The following is a 13,226-nucleotide window of genomic DNA, read 5'->3' as shown; positions in this document are numbered from 1 at the left end:
TTGCCAACACTGCTTAGCATCTGCTCCACAATTTGTAATCTTGAGAATATGAAAAATCTCAAGATTGTGCATAATCTTAATACTATAAATTGAGAATTATATTGGGCACTATGAGGTTAATTGATTTTTCCAGAGATACCTGGTTAGTCCATCTAAGAAGGACTTGAACCCTGGTCTTCTTGAGTCCAAGACTATGTAGTCAAAAATCAAATAGAAATGGGGTCATAATGGTTCTTGTAGGCCACATATTGACTTAAAAAACCACAAATTACCATAATTTGTTTTCTGTTATATTTTCATTTATTTTGTTATTTTCCAGTTTTGTGTGATCCTGTTGCACTATAGAATATTACCAGGGCGATACATCTTGCAAGTCACCTGGTGTGTTTGATACTTTGCACTAAGTCACTCTGTATATAGTATATACAATTGTATACTATATGGAGATAGCATATTATGTGTGTATATATATATATATATCATTAATTCAGTCAATAAACATTTATTAAGTGGTTACTCTGGGCAGACACAAAGGATAAAGCAGCAGGTCTGGAAACATGAATATCATCCTTCCTAAATTCAAATCTGGCCTCAGACACTTCCTAGATGTATAATCCTGGACAAGTCACTTAACCCTGTTTGCCTCAGTTTCCTCATCTATAAAATGAGCTGGAGAAAAAAGTGATAAATCACGCCAAGATCTTTGCTGAGAATCCAAAATGGGGTCACAAAGAGTCAAACGTGACTAAATAAACAACAAAAATTCTGTCCCAGGAATTGTGTTAATTAATGATAACACAAAGAAAAGCAAAAAATAGTCCCTGCCCTTAGGAACTGACATTCTATAAGTAGAGAGTTTGCACACAATCTATGTCCATCAATTCATCCAGTAAATGTTAGGGTCTCTCCCAAATAATCTATTTCTATCACTGGTGATATCATGATTTTCCAGCCTTGCAGTTCTAATTCTTAAGTCACAAAAACCACCACTGGATTTGTGAGCCACTTGCATCTGATTCACTCACAACAGAAATAAACATTAAGGACACAACTCCCAAGACATATGGAATAGAAGAAGAAAAGATTTGTCAAGTAGGGCTAACACTGGAGTAACAAATCTCTGGAGGCATCATTGTACTGTAACTTATTCTACAAGGATCAGGAATAATTTCATTTAGAAAATTATGCATCTTCTTCCATATGCACATAACCATATGTACAAATGAATGTGTAGAAACATAACCATATGCAAAAAATCAAATGTGATAAACAACTCAAAATGTCTGCAGTTTTAGGAAAGGGATAAGTTGGGTTATGTCTTCACTGTCTAAACTTCTAAGTCTTATACTTATTTACATTGGTTTTCCCAAAAACCATAACTAGGGTAAGTTGACTGGGGCTTTGCTCCAGAGTGTAAATTTACAGGGCTTGAAGAGTCAGTCTTTCAATATTTATAAACAACTTAGCACCTAGGCTCTACTAGTATCAATATGTTGGGTTTTCTCCTCCCTTGCTCTACTTCTTCCTCCCTCTCTTCTCCAGCATGAGAACTTGTTTTTGCTGGGAAGGAAGAGAAGGAGGGAGGGAGGGAGAGAAGGAGGAAGGGGGAGGAAGGGAGGGAAGAAAGGAAGGAAGGAGGGAAAGAAGGGGGGAAGAAAGGAAGGGGGGAAGGAAGGAAGGAAGGAAGGAAGGAAGGAAGGAAGGAAGGAAGGAAGGAAGGAAGGAAGGAAGGAAGGAAGAGGAATGAATGAAGGAAGGAAGGAAGGAAGGAAGGAAGGAAGGAAGGAAGAGAAGAAAGAGAAGGAAGGAGGGGGGAGGGAAAAAGGAAGGGAAAAAGAAAAAATTTACCCAAAAAATGAAGCAAAAGAAATTGGGTACAGAATATTTTCCTACTCTATCTTTGTCTATTATTTTAGGAAACAAACAAAAGAAAGAGGATTTTAGGACAACTTGGATGACTGGAATTGGAGAAGGACAAAGCAAATGAGCATACACAGCAATCATATCCATCAATCAGCAAAGTTTAGATCAATATGATTCCTTTTGTCAGAATCCTGTTCTCCGGCGGAAAAGAATTATTAGGAGGAAATAACTATTTCTGAAAATGGCCTTGAAAAACATATCCAGAAACACATATTTGTCCAAAACACTATTTGAGGAGTATACACACATTCCAAGTCCCTGTCATGGGAACCTGCTGTTAATATCAGTAGAAAAAATAATTATAAATTGGTCAAAATGAATAGCTACTCTCATTTCCTACCTAACTCTTTACCTTTTTTTTTTTAACTTTCATGATCATATTTCATTTAAAGCATGCAGATCCTCTAAGCAAGTTGGGCCAGGTCTGCAGAATACACAAACTAAAGTGGCAGGTTGGCCAATAACCAATAAATTCAGGCTACATGGGCAGCCAATCTAGATAGTCTAAGTGCCAATGTAATTGGCTTTTTTCCCCTGGATTATCTGCTGATCTCTAATTGGCCAGAAACTTGCCAACCCTCTACATCAATTTGCACTGTGCAGACCTACCTGGGTTCAGCTAGAAATCCTGTTAAAAAGCATTCCAACATTCATTTATTTCATTCCAAGAACACAGTGCCTCAATGGCTGCTTCAGTTTTGTCTTCTTTCCCCATTAGCAGCCTGCTAACATGACAATCTTATTTTTCTATATGAGAATTTCAGCTTACATCTTTCCCATCCCTAGCATATGCTTCTACTATTAATCTGCATTTTCTTCCTTCTTTTTTTTTAAAGTAATGTTGTAAAGAGGAAAAGTAAAACTGAGTTGGCTAAATAGATGTTTCTGTTAAAAAATAAATAAATAAAAGACAAACATGGTGGGTGTAGCAGAGGAGACTTGATGAATGTGCCTCGAATTATGATACTTTATTTTGAGAGGGAAGAGAAGATTATATTTCATCTTGGTGGTTGTAGGTTCTTTTTAAAAATGTTCCCAATAATCCCTCGATAATAGATTCAGCACAGATGTTATTGTAGTAAAGAGTTATTTGTTATTCATTTGAAAGGTTGTTCAATTTCAAGTGAATGCTGAACTTTCAAGCATACTAAATAAAAATTTTTAAATGGGATCACCGGCATAATAGATGGAGGAATAGGGATTTCTTTATCAAGTAATTTGTTTCCTTGGATAAGGGTGTAACTGCAGGCATTTCTATGTTGTTTAAGATAGATTGAATGCTGCTAGACTGCTCATGTGAGCCTTCATCATTCCTTGGCAAACTTTAAATTTCTCAACGACACACCTAAGAAGGATCCCATACCCAATGATGAGACTGTGATTGAGTCCAGAAATGATGATAATGAAGAAGGGAGAGGACAGAAAAAGAAAAATGAGTGTATATCCAAGAAATAACGATAGCTCAGCTATTGGCCTCAATCTCATTCCCCTCAGTGACTGCTGAATTTTTTTCCTCCCTCTCAAGTCTCTAACCATACTTTCATCCACCATACTTATGAGATGATGATTAGCCTCCTATCTCATAAAAAAAGACTGAGGCTACTTGGTCATAAATTTTGAGCTTGAAGAGACCTCTGAGACCAGTTAGCCAATTCACTTTTTTTTAAGAGATGAGGAAAAAGATACTCAAAGAGATTGCAATTTGCCCACAGTCACAGAGATTGTAAGGATTAGAAGCAATATTTAAAGTCAGGTTCTTTGACTTCAGATGTAGTGCTTTTTTCACTTTGCCATGTCAAAACTTTTCAGCTTCATTCTCCACTCTTTCCTCTTCCTCTCCTATGTCAGAAAAGGTATTTCCATTTATTACTAAAGTTAATCTTATATCCTTTCTCACATTCTTATTCTCCCCTTAATACACACCACACACACACACACACACACACACACACACACACACACACTTCCTCTAGAGACTTTTTCCTGTTCCTCACTCTGATGTACCTTCAATGTCTCCCTTACAATGGTCTTCTTTCCATTTGTCTCAAAACATGCTCAGATTCCCCTTTACCAAAAAGGATTTTCCTTGTTCCTTCTATACCGTACAATTATTGTCCCTTCTTTCTGTTGCCCTATCTTTAAGCTATGCTCTTCCAAAAAAAAAAGTCTATACTTAATGACCCCAACTACTCCATAGTCTACTCTCTCATTTCCCTTGCCCCTCAGCATCTGAGGCTATTTCTGAAATACTAAGAAAAAATTAGCTTCTCTCTAAGGCAAAAGTATTGACTGATGGGGACTTCAGTGAATTGTTTCTTAGCACCTAATTTATAGTAGACTCTTTCTAGGAATTGAGGGCTTATTGTTAACACAAAATTTAAAAGATATTTTGGAACTCTGGGACCCTATCTGCCTCACATCTATCAAAAACAGGTTTTTCAGTCTAAGAGAGGAGTCACCACACATTTTCAGACCCTTATCTTAGGCATGAGAAGCTAAATCAAATGGTTGAGATATATGGACATTTAGAGTGGAGAAGGGGTTTAAGGAGAAAGATATTGAATTCCATTTTGCATATTAATTAATTAATTGATTTAAAATTTTTTTTTGAAAATTTAAAAGAAAAAGATGTCTCTTGGACATTCCTTATAAAATATTTGAAAGGCAATTGGAGATGCAAAATTGATGTCAGCAGAGAAATTGGGACAGAACAAGTAAAATGAAAAGGTTTGGAAAAGTCTTTGTGGAGAGTAATATAATAAGTTGATAAGGGAGGTATAAGATTGCCTAGCAGAAGTGAAGGCCCAGTTGAAGTTGTATAACTTTAATTTATAGTGGACCCAGTCAAAACAGTTGCATGATTTTCTCCATCTTCATTCAATAGCACATTCATGGGAGCAAAGGTAGTGAATGGTGGAAGTAATAGGATGCTGAGGTTTGACAGGGCACAATCAACTATATAATAAATGGTCGAAGAGAATAGGACAGTGAAGAATTCATCCATTTCACTAAAAGTATGAGATAGAGAAGAGAAAGTGGATAATGCGGGAATAAATGTGTGGGGGATATTGGAGGGTGAAGGAATGGGAATTAAACATATAGGACAACTGAAAACACTCAGAGAAGGCAGTTAAAGAAGCTGCCTGCTGAAGACAAAATACAAAAGCTGACAAATCAAGCAGGGTCTACAACTCATAGGAGAAACTAATCCGAATTCCAGGAGCTAAGAATCATGAGGTTGCTAAATGGTACAGTGGATAGAGAAATGGACATGCAATCAGGAAGACTAAGTTGGAATGTAGACACTATTTAAGGAATTATGGAAAAGTCACTTAAATTCTGCCTCAGTTTCCTCAACTGTAAAAGGGGAACAATAATAGCAGCTACCCTCTAAGGTTATTCTGACAATTAAATGCAATCATTTTTTAAAATTATTTTTATAGTAACTTTTTATTGACAGAATCCATGCCAGGGTAATTTTTTTTTACAACATTATCCCTTGCACTCACTTCTGTTCCGATTTTTCCCTCCCACCCTCCACCCCCTCCCCTAGATGGCAAGCAGTCCTATATATGTTGAATATGTCCTAGTGTATCCTAGATACAATGTATGTGTGCAGATCCAAACAGTTTTCTTGTTGTACAGGAAGAATTGGATTCAGAAGGTAGAAATAACCGGGGAAGAAAAATAAAAATGCAAACAGTTTACATTCATTTCCCAGTGTTTTTTTTTCCTTTGGGTGTAGCTACTTCTGTCCATCATTGATCAACTGAAACTGAATTAGGTCTCTTTGTCAAAGAAATCCACTTCTATCAGATTACATCTTCATACAGTATCGTTGTTGACGTATATAATGATCTCTTGGTTCTGCTCATTTCACTCAGCATCAGTTCATGTAAGTCTTGCCAATCCTCTCTGTATTCATCTTGCTGGTCATTTCTTACAGAACAATAATATTCCATAACATTCATATACCACAATTTACCCAACCATTCTCCAATTGATGGACATCCACTCAGTTTCCAGCTTCTAGCCACTACAAACAGGGCGAATGCAATCATTTTTTGTAAAGAACTTAGAACAGTGCCTATCATATAGTACATGCCATATAAATGTTAGTTATTACGTGACATGTATTTTTCACACAATAATGTTATATGTAGGACTCTGGGGTTGAATTGCAGCAACATACCTATCACCCTCTCTAAGAAACCATCTCAATCTGCAGGAGGGAGGGAGGGAGTTAGGAAGAGAGAGAGATCCTGAAGAGAGTTAGGGCAGGGGTTCCAATTTCCCTTTTTATGTTTCTTTAACTCTATTCTTTCCCTATTTGTCTGACTACTAGAGCAATACCTGACTAGGTATTGCTAGAGCAATACCTGACTAGGTATTGCTCATACCTGAGTATCTTGGTCACCTCTCTTTGAACATACTCCAAATGTCCTTCCTGCATACATTCAAAATTAATCATAATATTCTTTGTGGCCTGACTAGGATAGAAGACAAGATTCAGACTGTCACCTCCTTAATTCTGGATACTGCTTCTCTTAATACAGCTGACAGTTTTATTGGCATTTTGTCTACAACAATACTGATTCATATGAAGTTGTAGAAAGACCTTCAGACTTTTTATTACATGAACTATTGTCTAACCATGTTTCCCTCATTCTGTACTCAAGATTTTGGAATCAAAATGAAAGACTTTGCATTTAACCTTATTGAAGTTCATCTTGTTATATTTGGATTATCATTCTAACTTTTGACAGTCTTTGTATCTTATCATAGTAATGTTATATTTTCCTCCCACTTTTTTTAATCTTCATATTTTTTAAACATTTTAATTTATTTCTTTATTTTAAATATTCTTTTCTTTTTAAATTTTGAGTTCCAAATTTCTCTCTCTCCTTTTCACCCTCTCCCATACCCACCCATAAATAATGTGATATCTATTATAAATCTGAAATCATGCAAAACATATTTCCAGGAGTCAGCTAGTTGGTATAGTGGATAGAGTACCAGCCCTGAAGTCAGGAGGACCTGAGTTCAAATCTGACCTCAGACACTTAACACTTCCTACCTGTGTGACCCTGGGCAAGTCACTTAACCCCAACTGCTTCAGCAAAAAAAACCAAACCTATTTCCATATTAACCATATTTCCAAAAAAAGGCAAGAAAAGTAAAGTGAGAAAATTATACTTCAATTGGCACTCAGAATTCATCAATTCTGTTAAGTGATGTGAGTACAGAAACAGGAGAACATTGTACATAGCAACAGCAAGATTATACAATGATCAATTCTGATGGATGTGGCTCTTTTCAACAGCAAAGTGATTCAGGCTAGTTCCAACGGTCTTGTGATGGAGAGAGTCATCTGCACCCAGAAAGAGGACTGTGTGTGGATCACAATACAATATTTTTATCTTTTAATTGTTGTTTGCTTGTATTTTGTTTTCTTTCTCATCTGATTTTTCTTGTGCATCATGATAATTGTGGAAATATGTATAGAAGAATTGCAGGTGTTTAACATATTGAATTACTTGCCATCTAGGGGAGGGAGTTAGAGAGAAGGAAATGAAAAAAAATTTTGGAACACAAGTTTTGCAAAGGTAAATGTTGAAAATAAACAGCCTTAATCCAAAAAAAAAAAAAAAGTTCATAAGTTCTCTCTCTGAAGAGGAATAGTATTTTTTCCTCATAATTCCTTTGGAATTGTCTAGGATCATTGTACATGTAACTTTGTTACTTTGTTACGATTTCCTGATTTTACTCCCTTCACTTTGCATCAGTTCACATGCTACTTGCTATGTTTTTTTTTAAACAACCCCCATCTCTGTCACTTCTTATAGAACAATAGTATCCCATCACAATCATATGCAACTTGTTCAAGCATTCCCAGACTAATGAACATCTCCTCAATTTCCAATTCTTGGCCACCACAAAAAGAGCTACTATAAATATGTTTACAGTTACAGACATTTTCCTTTTTCTTTGATCTCTTTGGGATATAGACTTATTAGTGGCAGTGCTAGGTCAAAGATAATGTACAATTTTATAGTCCTTTGGGCACAGCTGATTGGACAAACTCACTACTCCATCAGAAGTTTATTAGTGTACCTATTTTACTCTCATCCTCTTCAGCTTTTGTAATATCTGATAGATATGAGATGACAAATCAGAGTTGTTTTAATTTATATTTAGTAATTTAGAGTTTTTTTCAATATGACTATAGATACTATTGATTTTTTCTTCTGAAAACTGTTTATATTCTTTCACCATTTACCAAGTGATGAATGGCTCTTATTTTGTAAATTTGACTCAATTTTATATTCATTAAAATTTAAGAAATAAGATTTTTATTGGAGAAATTTGCTGTAAAAATTATTGATATTATCTCACTGTCTATGGTACTTTTTAGCATAATATAGTTTCCCTGATTATCTCTTTTAATTAGGTTAATTTTTCTTTATCTTGTCTTTTTTTTAACTTTAGCTAAGTATATTAGATTCTACTTCAAATTTTTTATTTTAATTTTTGTGTGTTTATTTCAAGTATGCCTCTTGAACACAACATATTATTAGATTCTGATTTCTAATCCATTGTTCAATCTACTTCTGTTTTACTGGTAAGCTCATTCTATTCACATTCACAATTATGGTCACTATTTATTTCCTTTCATGCAATGTTTTCTCTTTCTTCTTTTCTTTCTTTTTTTTTATCCTGTCCCTCCTCAAAAATCTATTTTATTTCTAACCACTGCATCTCTTAATCTGCTCTCCTTTTTATCATCCCCTCCTTTTTGTTTTTATCCTCTTCTCTTTCCCATTGAGTTTTCTACACACAGCTGGATGTGTTTGTATACTTTTCTTTCTCTGAACCAATTTCAGTAAGAATGAGACTTAAGCATTACTCCTGACATTACCTTCTCCATTGTAATTGTAATTCTCTTCCTTGAGAAAAATTTCCCCATTCTACTTCTTCCTTCCCTCTTCTTGGAGATCATTCCAACATAACCACTAACATCCATGAACTTTGTTTATATTAATTCTTTTTGACTGCCTTAATAATAATAAAGTTCTTAGGAATTACATATATCATATATAGCAACATAAACAGTTTCACTTTATTGAGTCCCTAATGATTGATTATTCTTTCATGCTTACCTTTTTATGCTTCTCTTGAGTCTTATGTTTGAATGTCAAATTTTCTATTCAGTTCTGGTCTTTTCATCAGGAATGCTTGAAAGTCCTCTGTTTCATAAAATACCCACTTTTTTCTCTGCAAGATTATACTCAGTTTTGTTGGGTGAGTTATGCTTGGTTATATTCTTAGCTTCTTTGCCTTCTGGCAATAAGACTTAAATTATCTCTTCCCAATCTAGTTTCAGATCAATTGTGTTTTCAATAAAATATTTCCCATTTTCTTCTATTTTTCATTCTTTTAACTTTGTTTTAATGTGTCTTGCTGTCTTATAAAGTCATTAGCTTTCACTTGCCCAATTCTAACTTTTAAGGAATTGTTTTCTTCATTGAATTTTGTACCTTCTTTTCCATTTTACTCTTTATTGTTTTTTTTAATGGTGCTATTTTCTTCATGATTTTTGGTGACTTTTTTTATCAAGTTGTTAATTTTATTTTTAAAATGTTCTTGCTTCACTCTGATTTTTCCCCCAATTTTTCCTCTACACTCTCTTTCTCTAACTCTCTAGGTCCAATTAGCATTTTTCTTTGAACTTTTGGTTTTTTGGGCAGCTGTTTTCACAGTTTTTTTTTTTTTTTCTGAGTTTATGCCTTGGTCTTTCTTGACACATTAGCAACTTTTATGGCCATTTTAAAACATTGTTTGCTTAATTTCCAGCCTAATCTTTGACTTTGAATTTTATGTCAAAGTTGGACTTTGATCACTTGGGGTTGGGAAAGCACTATCCTAAATTTCAGACTTTTTCATGCTGCTGTTTTCAGAGCTGGTTCTGGAGGTCTGTAAGTTTTGGGTGCTTCCAATGTGATCCTGAGAAAGGCATGATCATTGCTTTCCTGGTGTGCATTATGAATGAACTTTGCCAGGAAAGGCCTTGAACTTTTGGCCCTGCAACAACAAAAACTAGCATTTGGAACTGTGATTCCGTCCGGTCCCTGCTCCCTTGTGACCAACCACCAGCACTCCTCTCCTACCTGTTCCTGTGACACAAAAAACTATTTATGAACAACAGAGTTGCCAATCAGTGCCAGCTGTTTGTAGGAGCAAAAGGGTCCCCTATAATCTCTTTCTAACCAGTTGTCTGATCCTCTTTCTGTCTCTGTGCTGAGAGTCCCTGAGATAGCAGCTGGTAGCTCCAGAGTATAGATTTCTCTTATAAATCTCAAGTTTTCTTGGGCTAGAATATTTGTCTCCCTCCAATTTTAAAGTTGTTTGAAGGGAAATATTGAGAGACTATAGCTGAGTGGAAGACCTTAATCTGCCACTTTAACTCCTGAAGATTTGATAAATATACTATCCTTGACTTTAGCTAAATTACTGATAAAAATGCTATTTTATAGGGACAAACATAAATCCATGGGACACTCCACTGAAGATGTTTTTCATTCCAAAGAATGGTTTTTAAAGCAAAATTTTATTAATAAGATTATGGCTCTTTTGAAATGGTTTCTGTTTTTTGGTCTAGTATATACTGAAAACATAAGAAAATGAAAGACACTCTGCTGGGGCTCACACTCTCTTTCTCTCTCTCTCTCTCTCTCTCTCTCTCTCTCTCTCTCTCTTTCTCTCTCTCTCCCCCTCTCCCTCTCTTTCCCTCTCTTTCCTTCTTTCCCTTCCTCTCTCTCTCCCCCCATCTCTGTCCCCTATCTCTCTCTTTCTCTCTCTCTCTCCCTCCTTCCCTCCCTTTCTTTCCCTCTCTCCCTCCCTCTCTCCTTCTCTCCCCCTCCCCCTCTCCTGTTCTCCCTTCCTTCCTTCTTCCCTCTCTCTCTCCCTTCTTCCCTCCCTCCCTCTCTTCTTGCCTCCTTTCCTCTCTCTCTCTCCTCTCTCTCTCTACTTCTTCTTCCCTCCTCCCTCCTCCCTCTCCCTCCTCTTTCTCTCTTCTACTCATTTGAGTATCCTCTCATAGACAAAATAGTCTAAGGCTGATTGGAATCTTATTTGCAGTCAACCCCTTAAATTAAAACACTTAGAAACAATTTAAATTAACAATGATCCATTTATGACTACTCTTTAATTTTGTTTATTCATTAAATTCCAAATTCATCTAACTGTACTTAACTTACCCACATTTATGCTTTCTATAAGACTATGATAGAAAAAAATTGTCAAACACTTAGCTAATTGAACTATATTTACAACATTCCTCTAATCTACTAGTTTAGTAGTAATGTTGGTCAAAAGAAAACCTTGGTATGACCTGTACTTAATGACAGCCCAGCCTCTTCTAGACTATCACAAAAGCCTCTTATTTTCTACTCTCTTTTTCCTTAATTCATTTTTCACATGGTGCCAGATTTTTCCTTCTTATATATTGATCTGATCAAGTCATCCCTCTGTTCAAAACTTTTCCATAGAAAAGAAATCTTTGCTGACTTTCAAGTCCTTCCATAATCTAGGATCACCTATATTTTTATTTCATTGTTCTTTCCATACACTCTAAGGTCATGACTAACTAGTTACTTGGCATAGACTAAACACATTTATACTTTCTCATTATGGCACATCTACTCATGCTTTTCCCTAGACTTGAAATGTCCTCTTCTTCCTCTCTACCTATTGAGTTCATAACTTATCTTTGAAGCATAAACTCTTCTTTCATCTCCTCCATAATGTCTTCTTTGATTTCCTTAGAAAAAAATCACCATTACCTATTCTGATTTCACACAACAATTTGCTTTAATCTCTGTTTCCTATTTATCACATATTATTTTGTATTATGTCTCTGGCACTCTATTATCTTTAGGTTCAAATATAAAATCTATTTGACTGTCAAAGTTCTTCATAATCTGATTCCCTCTTGCCTCCATTCCTCTAATTCTGGGATACCAATGATGTTAGCCTTATTGTTCCTTGCTCAAGACACTCCATCTCTCTACTCTGAGTGTTTTAGTGGCTCTCCCTAATGCCTAAAAATTTTCTTTTCTTTTTCTCTAACTTCTAGTTTTTCTGACTGTCTTCAGGTCTTAAACAAATTCCCCCTTCTGAAAGAAGTCTTTCCCAGTCCTCCCTAATCATAATGCATTCCCCAAGACAATTCACAATTCATCGCTTTAATCTCATTTTGTACAGTTTTTGCAGGTTGTCTCCCCATAGACTGTAAACTTCTTGACAGCAGGGATTGTCTTTTTGGCTTTTTTGGGGGGGAGGAGTATAGCTAAAGATTATCACAATGCTAGTAATAAATTCTGGTTGACTGACTCGGTGTACAATTCTCCTGTCCCATAGGTAGCAGGGAAATATTCTATTACTAGACTGTAGGTTCTAAGAGGGCAAATAGTAACTCTAGATTTAGATTCTCATCCAATACCTAGCATAGTAACAGGTATGTAATAACTGTTTTGTTGTTATTACTAGTGTTGATGAGTCCTGCCTGGGGAAAGCCCTTAACTGATCTGACCTTTGAGATAGCAAAGGGAAAGTAATGGGTTAATATAGAGAAAATATAAGTGACCATATAAGTTCTTGGGTAACATTAGTTAAAAGTAAAATAATAAAAAGAAAAAGAGAGAGTAAGAAAGAAAGAGACAAAAACAAAGAGAGAGACAGAGAAACAGAGATAAGGGAGGAAGGAAGAGAGAATGGAAGGAGGGTAGAAGAGAAGGAAGGGAAGGAAGGGAAGGAAGGAAGGAAGGAACTGAAAGAAAGGAATGAAGGGAGGGAAGGAAGAAGGGAGGGAGGGAAGAAAGATCTTTCACTCATTCATTAAACCATCTTTTATTAAATGTCTGCTATGTGCAAAGCACTATTCTAAGTACTGAGGGAGACACAAAGATAATAATCATGAAGTCTATCTTTACAAAATTATGCTTTCTGGAGAAACCCTGCACTAATTAGCCCATTGTTGATATATCCCCTTTTTTCAAAGAAAAGTCTAAGATAAAACTAAGGCTATAATTTATAGAATTCATTATTTTCACTTCTACTGTGACACAATTAAATGGCAATTTGCATAAGGGCATTGCTACCCCAGGACCACAAGGGATACAAGGTACTGCACAGAAAAGAACACTGGACTGGCAGTCAGAAGATCCAGGTTCTAGTCCCAGCTGTCACACACCAACTAACTATGTAACCTATACCATGTGAAGCTCTCTAGATTTCAATTTCTT

General features: G+C 35.7%; 1 protein-coding gene across 1 annotated transcript in view; it reads left to right on the top strand.

The window, feature by feature from the left end:
• CNGB3 (cyclic nucleotide gated channel subunit beta 3) overlaps window positions 1-13,226 on the top strand; it is a 139,926-nt gene that overhangs the window by 51,678 nt on the left and 75,022 nt on the right. The window lies entirely within an intron of this gene.

The sequence above is a fragment of the Sarcophilus harrisii genome, chromosome 1, assembly GCF_902635505.1.
Source record: "Sarcophilus harrisii chromosome 1, mSarHar1.11, whole genome shotgun sequence".
NCBI lineage: Eukaryota > Metazoa > Chordata > Mammalia > Dasyuromorphia > Dasyuridae > Sarcophilus > Sarcophilus harrisii.
Note: the sequence above shows the minus strand (reverse complement) of the source record. Positions and strands in the feature narration are given on the sequence as shown.